At 32.3% G+C, this 10,512-nt stretch overlaps 1 long non-coding RNA gene across 1 annotated transcript; it reads right to left on the bottom strand.

Moving 5' to 3' along the window:
• Positions 1-4,470: 4,470 nt before the first annotated feature.
• On the bottom strand, positions 4,471-6,948 carry LOC149419992 (uncharacterized). The gene is made up of 4 exons (XR_016302778.1): positions 6,522-6,948; positions 5,167-5,252; positions 4,747-4,837; positions 4,471-4,642 (listed from the first exon to the last, which is right to left on the bottom strand). It is a non-coding gene; the product is annotated as an uncharacterized LOC149419992 (long non-coding RNA).
• Positions 6,949-10,512: the final 3,564 nt, after the last annotated feature.

A 10,512-nucleotide genomic window follows, 5' to 3' on the forward strand; every position in this document is an offset into this window, starting at 1 on the left:
CAGATGTCAAAGCAATACGGTATTCAATCACGAATCATTTTCATAATATCTGATCATAATTATATCTGAATATATTGACAAGATAAATAAAATATCAGTCATTTTCAATATTTATTATTATCGTTTACAAAAAGTTACATAAAACAAATAATTATGTAATGTAAAAAGCATAAGATGCAACTTTTTTTTGTATAAAGGCCATCATTTATTATAATATAAGTTAGAAATAGTAAAAATAATTTTATATAAAAAACGAAAATAATTATTCAATAAATAGCATTTCGTCGAAATCTAAACGACGATTTCCAAATTGACGTTCTTTACATACAATATCTAAGATATGTGGAGGATCACGAACATTCATAGACCTTGTGACTCCAGGATCGATAAGCTCGACAAGAATGCAATCCATTTAAAAATTAGTTAATTTAATAAGCATTTTTTCTTCCCAGAACTTGTCATCTCGAAGTATACGCTCAACTATCTCTAAGTTAGATAATTACAATCATAAAAAGAGTCGTGCTGCGAAATTCTATTTAATACAGTTAAAGAAAAAATATGTCTTCTATTCTCCTTCCTTCCAGAATAACGGGTTTCTTCTCGTCCTGTGTAAACAAAACTTTTACTTTATTTACGTCAATTTTTTTTTTTTTTTTAATTTTTTTTATTAAAAGTATACAATACAGAATATAGTATATTATATAAAGCATTGTACTCCCAGGAGTTAATAAACTCATTGCGGGAATGATACGCATTACATGAAACATATAGCTGTATGTATTAAATGGACACATGATGGGACATACACAACATTATTATTTCAGATAGTCATTAATAAGATGAAGTTTGAGCATGTTACTTTGGGTCTTTTTACATTGACTTGCACATTTGATCTCGTTGGGTAGTTGATTATATTTTGTGTGAGCTATGTATTCCAGGGATCTTAGTCCATATTTTGTTGATTTGATTTTTGGTATATGTAGTTTGTTGTGATTTCTCGTGTTGTGTTGGTGTACGTCGTAATTGTAATAGAGTGTAGTGTTGGAATGTGCCGAGTGTTGAATTACTTTTAATATAGTTTTCGTTATTTCAAAAGTGGGAATGGTATTAAAATGAAGTATTTGGGTGTTTCTGTAGATGTCTTTGACATGTGTGTCCCAAGGTAAACTGAAAATATTTCGCAGGGCTCTATTTTGGACGACTTGGACTTCTGAAATCATTTTTTTTGTAGCAAATCCCCAGATTCCGGCGAGATATATTAGATGTGAGTGAATCATAGCATGGTAAATCGATTTTAATAGAGAGGGAGGAAGTAACCCGCGAAGTCTATATAAAACACCAGTTATATGAGTAATTTTGGATAGAACATGTTAAAATTGGTGATTCCATGTGAGTTGTGAATCAATGAAAAGGCCAAGATATTTTGTAACATCAGCCCTTTCAAGGCGGTTATTATCAAGACTTATATTAAGACATACATTTTTTATTTGCAAACAGTATGTAATGTGTTTTTTTTATGTTTAGGCTAAGTTTGTTTAATCGCAGCCAGTTTGCCAGGCAAGCTACATCACTTTCCATTTCCTTTTCAAGTTCGTTTAAATCATTATTGTGATAAAGAATCACTGTATCATCTGCATAGAGTTGTATTGTACCCTTAAGTCCCCATTTAGCAATATCATTTATATATATTAAAAATAGTAATGGTCCAAGTACGGAGCCCTGAGGCACGCCACATTTCATCGTTCCCATGCTGCTTGTCCCCTTTCCAACAAAGGTCTGACAGTGTCGGTTAGAGAGGTAGCTACACAGTAACTTCAGGGGAGTGCCTACTATGCCTAGGTGTTCTAGCTTCTTTAGTAGTATCCCATGGTCAACCGTATCGAAAGCCTTTTTTAAATCTATAAATAAGCCTGCAGCATGCTTACCCTGGTCTATATGCTTTTGGAGGGCGTATACAAAATCGAAGGCAGCACATTTTGTGTTAGATTGGTTTCTGAATCCATACTGTTGGGATGCGAGTAAATTGTTTGATAGGAGATATTTAGTGAGCCTAAGCTTAATAACCTTTTCAAAAACTTTAGAGACGACAAAGAGGATGGATATAGGACGGTAATTAGAAGGATTTTTTTTGCAATCATCTTTGTAAATCGGAATTATTTTTGCTATCTTTAGTTGATCTGGGAAGATTCCACTATTCAGGGATTGATTAATAAGAAAAACAAGGTGGTCAGCTAATATATCTTTGCAAAAGTTCAGGTACACTGGTGTAATTCCATCTAAACCTGGAGATGCATTAGACTTTAGTTGAGAGATGATACTGAGAACTTCTGTTTTATTTGTTTTGGCCATGTATAAGGACTGGATTGCTTTTTGATCCGTGTTTATAGTGATAGAATCATCTGGATATGATGCAATTGTAGCTGCTAAGTTTTCCCCAACTGATATAAAGAAGTTGTTAAAAGTTGAAGCTATCTGTGTTGGGCATGTTATTTCTTCATTCTTAATGAGAAGACATTCAATTTCATCTTTCTGGGGTGTCGAGCTATTTGTTAGAATTGCATTTATTATTTTCCATGTCTGTCGCGGATAACGCAGGTTTTCTTTAAATATAGTCGTGTAGTATTTGGTTTTAGCATATCTTCTATAGTTGGTAACTTGATTTCTTGTTTTATTTCTCAGTGCTGTGAATATATCACTTTGCTGATTTTTTTTCCAGATTTTAAACGCATTGTTGCGCTGTTTGATAAGTGCATTTAATTTTGCATCAAATCATGGAGTATTACCCCTCCGTTGGTCTCCTATGCGTAACTCAGATTTATGTTGGGATGATTTTATTGCTGTTTTGATGTATTCATTAAAATTATTATAGATTTCATTGGCATTACTGGTGGTTTCGTGTGGAAAGTTGTGGGATTCTACATATGGTTTTAACATGTTTTTATCGGTTTTGGTGTTGTTTGAAAAAGAATGTATTCTATTATTAGTGTGATGTTTCAAGCTGTTTTGGTAATCTAATATCAAAATGTTATGATCACTTAGGTAGGCATCTATATTTGCAGTAGTTGAGGAAATATTTTGTCTGTTTGAGATGATATGGTCTATTAGAGAAGTAGAGGTATCTGTTACTCGTGTAGGATAGGATGTGTTACATATGAAACAGTTGTATGAGTGTTGATGTATTTAAGAGATGTATTATTTTTTTGAAGAATGTCAATGTTGAAATCACCAAAGATAAGGGTATCATCTATACAGTTATTTAAAATAGATTCATGATACATTAAGAATTCGTTAATGTTTGAGGTAGGCTTTCTGTTTATAACATAAATATTTAACGGTTTAAAATTTCTATTACGGATATATAATTGAAAACAATATGTATGGGAAATATGTATTTGAAAATTTTTTACGACTTCAATACGTTCATAATAAAATTATATGTTTAAATCAGAATTTTTCTCCGGTGAAATCGGTCCTTTCGGCATCGGATTATTGATATATTAAGTATTTTCGTGATTAAATAAAAACAATATTAGAAACATTATGTTAATTCACTTTTCAATCAAATTTTGAAATTATACACACGAGCGTATAAGTACGTATAGACGGGTATATACAAGTGTATAAATTACCTGCTGTAATATAGATAGAGGTGGTATATTGCTGAGTCTAGAAGCAAGCATTAATTGCACATTTTTTCTGTGTTCTTTATTCTGCCTTTGATTTTTTTCACCCTGCTTACTAGCGGATACCTGTTCTTTTTTTCTTTGTTGCCATATGCCTTTGCCTTTGTTGTTATATGATATTGGTCGGTTTTTGTATTGATTTGTTGATTATAAACGTACCTACATGTTATCTGGGTTATAAATGTGAGAATGTTGTCGATATATTTGGGGATTCCGTATTATAGGCCAGTACACATAGCGCCAAAAAGGGGGTTGCGATCGTAATTATTCCGGTAGTCCCAATTTTTTTATATGTTTTATAAACTGATCCCATGATGTATAATCTGAATTTCCGACCATGGCGCACCTGTGCTCGCGCCACCATTTAAAAAAAAACCGGCTGTAATCGCGCCAAAATCTAGTTTTTCCAAAATATCTCATTCTCAATGCAAATTTTGGCTAAATTAGCTAGATAATTAAAGTAAAACATAAAATTACCTACAACTTTTGTGCAAACAATTTTCTTCAATCTCTAATAGGTACCGAGGTAGAAAGTCGTAAAGGTGCGTATATTTTTGAAAAAAACAAGTTTTTTGCGCGACTAGCTTTGATTTTTTGTAAATATCTCGTTTCCAGTACAATTTTGTGTAAAAATTATTGATACTAATTTTGTAGAAAATAAAATTTCATAAAATAAATAGGTATATAATTTATGTGTTTTAATTCTAATACGTATCCAAGCTCTAATCCACCAAAACCAGGCCAAAAATTGAAACAGAGGTAAAGTGTTTTAAATTTCATTCCTTAATTTTATTTTTCTTCAACAATTATTGTTGTGAGAACATATCAGTTGACAACAATCGTCATGCCTGCGTCAGACCTAGCTATAAGGGGCTGGAAACGGCATGCACGTTAGTGTCATAAGAACTAGAGCCAGCAAATAGTGAAAACTTTTCAGGTTCATTCATCTCTGGTCCGTGCTGAAAAATAATGTCAGTTTTTGTTAATTTTTTTAGATCGCTTATTTAATCATACAAAATTAATATTATTTACTTTATATTTACAGAAATTGTGAAAAAATTACCATGTTGAGTGTCGGTATAGTGTTTAACACAATACTCGTATTTTCTTTATTATTTGCAATATTATCTGGATGAAGTTTTGCGGAATTTTTCCTAAAATGAGAAATATTGTTAATTATTTATACTGTCTCTATTCCCTAATTATTTAGAGATGTATTAAGACATGCCCGACAAACTTTCACCAACAATTCCTGAGCTTATTTGGTGTAAAAAATGCATTTCGGTAAAAATAAAAATATGTCACCGGAAATCAAAATTAATTTACTTCTTATATTCCAAATTCAATATGCTCAGAAGTTTATCGACTGCGTATATATGTATATATCTACATATATAAAATTATTTAAGCTGACATTGTACAATTATGTTCTGTAAAAAACGTATCCCAAAGATCTATTTTTATGTGTGTATTTAAGTAGTACCTTCTCCATTCCGTTAAACATTTTCCTTGGTGCCGTAATTTTGTTCGGGATAAAACTCCTTTTGTCTTCTGTTTTCCCATATTTAACTGAAACGTAAGTATATATTAGCCAAGAGATTTATTATAAATTGGTTCAATTTTACCTTAAATTTGAAAATCATTTCAACGTAAGTAAGTGCAGTAACTTGGGGAGATAATTGCACAATTCTATCTACAACAAATGATCTAACAATCTAAACTTAAAATATTAATGACTCTTTTTAATATTCGAATGACTTTAGGTACTTTATAGGTGACATATGTCTAATTGTCTGTATGGAGAAAAACTTTCGATGTAGAGTTTTTGTTTTATGGAAAAAAACTTTCGAATTTCAAAAATTTGTTGTTGGGTAATTTAACTGGTTTTGGTGGATAAGAGCTTGGATACATATTAGAGTTAAAACACATAAATTAAATACCTATTTATTTTATGAAATTTTATTTTCTACAAAATTAGTATCAATAATTTTTTCACAAAATTGTACTGGAAACGAGATATTTACAAAAAACAAAAGCTAGTCGCGCAAAAAACTTGTTTTTTTCAAAAATATACGCACCTTTACGACTTTCTACCTCGGTACCTATTAGAGATTGAAGAAAATTGTTTACACAAAAGTAGTAAGTAATTTTATGTTCTACTTTAATTGTTCAGCTAATTTAGCCGAAATTTGCATTGGGAATGAGATATTTTGGAAAAACTAGTTTTTGGAGCGATTTCGGCCGGTTTTTTTCAAAATGGCGGCGCGAGCACAGGTGTGCCAAGGTCGGAAACTCAGATTTTACATCAGGGGACCAGTTTATAAAACATATAAAAAAATTGGGACTACCGGAATAATTACGATCGCGAATCGGTAATTGCCCTGGAGTATTAGTAATGAAACGAACTCTTCACAAACACTTTATTGAAATATAAGAGAATACCACTCCTTAGTAAAAAAACTCCTTTTATTTTACCATAATTTATTAGATATTCCATTGTTACAACTAACATGACTGTATAATTAGAAATTAATGTAAAAGCCCAGTAGGGCGTAAATAAATAAAACTAGGAAAACGATTCTAGTGAAGGGGCACTCTATAACATTCTGTGCCGCTGGTTGTGACAACCGGACAGACAGCCGCGTCGCGTGAAAAAAAAGATTAATAGTAAAAAAGTCTACTTGGGCTAGAAATGATATATAATAACATAACGACAATACTTTAGTGTCACCTTTTTTCTCAAGTGCCTACACATTTACGCATTTAACAATGTATTCTTTTGTATTGGTTATTATTTATATTTATATTTATTATTTATATAAAAAAACCTTTACTCACTTGAGGAAGAAGTTAAATTATAAAAAACAGAAAATTTCACTAATAGATTTCAAAGTATCGTTTGATTAAATAAAAAAATACGTAAAAGAAATGACCGGAGCGACCGGCCGGGTGACACAACCTTACAGGCCGGAACTTTCGCGGCGTCTGAATCAATACGTAGTAACTCCTTGTCAACCCGCACACAAATATACTACGCACAATAGAGAGTTTTGAAGTACTGGCGGTCGTTTTTCGTGTATCTGGCCAGAAATTGGATTTTCGCGAGTGTTTTTATTTTAATTAATTCTTATGAATACATTAATAAAATCTCTAATCTTTTGTGAGGGAGTCGTCGGGAAGTTACTAATTCATCGTCTAGAAAAATAAAATCTGGTACTTGCCGCTTATCTTACAACATTTTACATTTAATAAAATGTACTTATCGTTTTACATAATATATTTAATTGTAAGGTCCTGTTTTTATTAATCTTAAATATAAATAACTTGCATCCCTTCGAATCCCTCTAGAAACATTTAAGATTTTAGTAATAAGCTCATCAGAAATAATTAAAATGTGAGCGTCGGGGCAAATCCCCGTTATCAGGGTATTGTGTCGCCTTAAGTGAGCGAATGTTAATTATATGCAAACTGATAAGTGAAAAGAACCAGCGGCTTATAGAGGACGAGACCAGGGTAAGTCTTTGGCCTTTCCCAATCATTTCCTCTTGCAAACAAAAAGGCAATTCAATTCGTTTTTTTGTTTGTCTTAGTCTATATCGCACCACCGCATCCGCACCCCCGCACAATTGCGAAAGAAGGATTTGCGCACCACCACTAGTGATTTTTAAAACTTTTGCTATGTTTGCGTTATTTTTTTTATTTTTGCGTATCTTATTGCTTTCAAAAATAGCATTTTATTTTGGGATAGGTAAGTTCAAAAACAGTGAATCTATTTGAAATTGAATGTCAAGCGGGAATATTTGACGACATGATAGGTTAATATCTCGTGGCACTCTCTGAAGTGGGCGCACGCAATATTTAGTATGCCGGAGGCTATTCGCTTATTGTGTGGTTATGACAATACATTTTTTTTTTTTTTTTTTTAAAAGAAAGACAAACATTCCCGGGTTACGAATAACCCAACAATGTTTGAAAATCTCCTACTACCATCACAGAAAGCCGAAAATGTTGCTTGTGTTGTGATGGAGGACTTAGCCAGCCGAGGAATCGAACACGCGACGCTCGGGTGAGACCCAAGCGCTATGCCCACTCAACCACTGACCGGTCGAAAAATTGATATGCAATTTCCGTTTCCGTGACAATCATCAAACAGACCCCAAGATAGACGAGCACATCTTATCTATAATGATTATTTTTATTTACTTATTTAATGTCGCGCTTTAAGAGTACAAACTGCTGTATAGATGGTTTTGCTAGCTACGCATTAAGGCGATGCCATTCGTAGCAATGCAAAATCATGTGTTTTTGGTTTAAAAATTTGGTCGCCTAGAAATGTTTCAGATGCTTTCATTAAATACTGAATACATATTGGCCTTTGAAATAATCGAGTATTTTTTAGATAAGACTTTCTATAAGCCACAAAAAAATAATAATGTAAAGGCCTATGAAAACTGCTTTAAAGTTCGCAATCTCCTACTTACGAACCCATTTTCGGTTATGATTTTATTGTATAATGTGGCAAATTAAGTTATTTATAAAATAATCGAAAAAAAAAATATTTATGCCTGAACATCCACAAAATAAAATAAAAGGCACTTTTTGGCCATTTTTTTTCTTGCATAAATCAAAACAGGCGGATGGTGTTAAGCGGGAATTTAAACCTTATCGCCATGTACGTAAGGGTTGTTATTGATAGCGGCTCAATTAAAAATATTACACGGAGTAGTACATTGCCTTAAGTAGGTATTGAGCGCGCCGTGATGGAGGCCAGGTCCAGGTTTATTTCAACAAACTACCCAAAAAAAAACCGCCTAAAAGATTTGACTCATAAAGACAACTTTTTTCGCCCTGATTATAGTGCCGGAATTATCCGAGCTTGGTGGCATTTTAAAGATATTTAGATAAAAAAGCGTTTCTTAAATTGATTTAAGCTGTTTTAGAAGTAAATTTGAATGGCAAGTTCCTTGCAATGGGTATTCGTCCCATCCTTAGCAGATTCCTGTTTTTCTTAAAGCTCAGTTGATCTTAAAGCAATTTTCATCTTCGCGAAAATATTCAAATACATCAAACACATTATTATGAAGATGGAATGAAATTCCAAAGCAATAGTCTGTTTCAAGAAGTAAAAATATATTCTCCAAAGGAACAAAGCAATTCACATCTGTCATCCTTATTTCATCTTCCCTGCCTCAAAGAATATCAGAAGTGGGATAAGGTACGAATGCAAACACCCTGCAGCAGAGAAAATATTGTCTTCGTGCTGAGTTATCATTTTGTCTATGTGTCTATTGCAAAAATGCAATAACGCAGTCGCAGTGCCTGAGAGGCTGCCACGACGAAGCCTTCGCATAAATACGTCTCGGAGACAACGCAACTAGTTACTTCCCCGTGGAAGTGATGATCGTAAATATTATACTTATTGATAATAGTACCTATAAATGTATTTGCCGAGTGTTCATTACACCCAATAAGGCTTTGATACCTAGATGACTGAGAATGCTTCTATTATTATTACATAGCTTACAAAGCTTTGATTTTTTCCTCTGTGGTTTGGAAAAATAACATCACATCGAGCCAATCTTATTTCAGTATTGTAATATAGTTTATTTTAATAGTTTAATTTTTTATTTTATTTTTTCAATAAAAAAAGTTTTGTTTACGTATTAAGATTTTATAATAATTGGTTATTTAATATTAAAAAGATTCAAACTACTCTTTAATTAGCATTATTTCATTATAGGTGGAAGAGGAGTGTACATTTGGAAAAAAATAACAATTTATCAATTTATGGAAAACGAATAATTCTATTTAATAAATATTGTATTAAATATATATTGTATTTAATATTATATTATATACTAGCTGCACCCAGCCAAACGTCGTTGTTGCTCACTCTGCCTATGTAGAAATGTGCTTCTTTTACGTCCAACAGATGGCGATGTTTTCAAAGAAAGCATGTTTTTCCAACAGATGGCGCTGTTTTACACAAAAATCATGTTTTCAAAATTGTGTATTATTATACCCGCACCACACAGATAAAAACTTTATGACCTTTTTCGTGGAACAAATTATATTTCGACACCTTGAGTAAATAATCAGAAGAGCTTAACTACAAACAAATCAAATCAACGAAGCAGCAATTCGCTAGTGCCTAATATTTTATGCATACACATTTTTAATTGGCTAAATATTGAATATTTACTGTACTGGTTCGCAAATAAACTAAAACAATTCAAAGTTTAAATTAACTCCCTGTCATGCAAGACTCCTAGACGTGCTAGTTGATAAAATATTATATGTCCTGCACCTAAGGAATTTATGTTTGTTCGAGCGTACTTCCTTTTACAACAACTGATGACACTTTATAACTGGAGGCACGCAATTGGTTATTCCTAATACCACAATTTATCTTATTAAATGTTTATGTTTAACAAATCTAAGTAGGTACAGTAAGCCAGCCACCAGTTGGTGGTAAACTTTATATTTAGAATAAATCGATAGGATGGTAGATATTCATTGAAAATATTATAGTAGAAATTTTATTCGGTTCGTGTCTTTAACAGAATTATGCTAACGAAATAGATACAGTGGATAGGTAGGTACTAAAGAAAAACCTTGTTTATTAACAGATATCTTGACAAAATATCTATTTTATTATAATTTGTGTCTATGCGTAGCCATTGGTACATATTATGAGTTACAAAAAACCTTTTATACGATCTTATTCTGCATTGGCAAAAGAGCTTGGATTGAAAATACCCGTTGAATATTTTTTTTGTGAATAGATAAGTAAGTAACTACTTATGTATCAAAAGTACCTACCTAATGC

The sequence above is a fragment of the Hesperophylax consimilis genome, chromosome 11 (assembly GCF_061612785.1).
Source record: "Hesperophylax consimilis isolate HC1 chromosome 11, BYU_Hcon_1.0, whole genome shotgun sequence".
Taxonomy (NCBI): domain Eukaryota; kingdom Metazoa; phylum Arthropoda; class Insecta; order Trichoptera; family Limnephilidae; genus Hesperophylax; species Hesperophylax consimilis.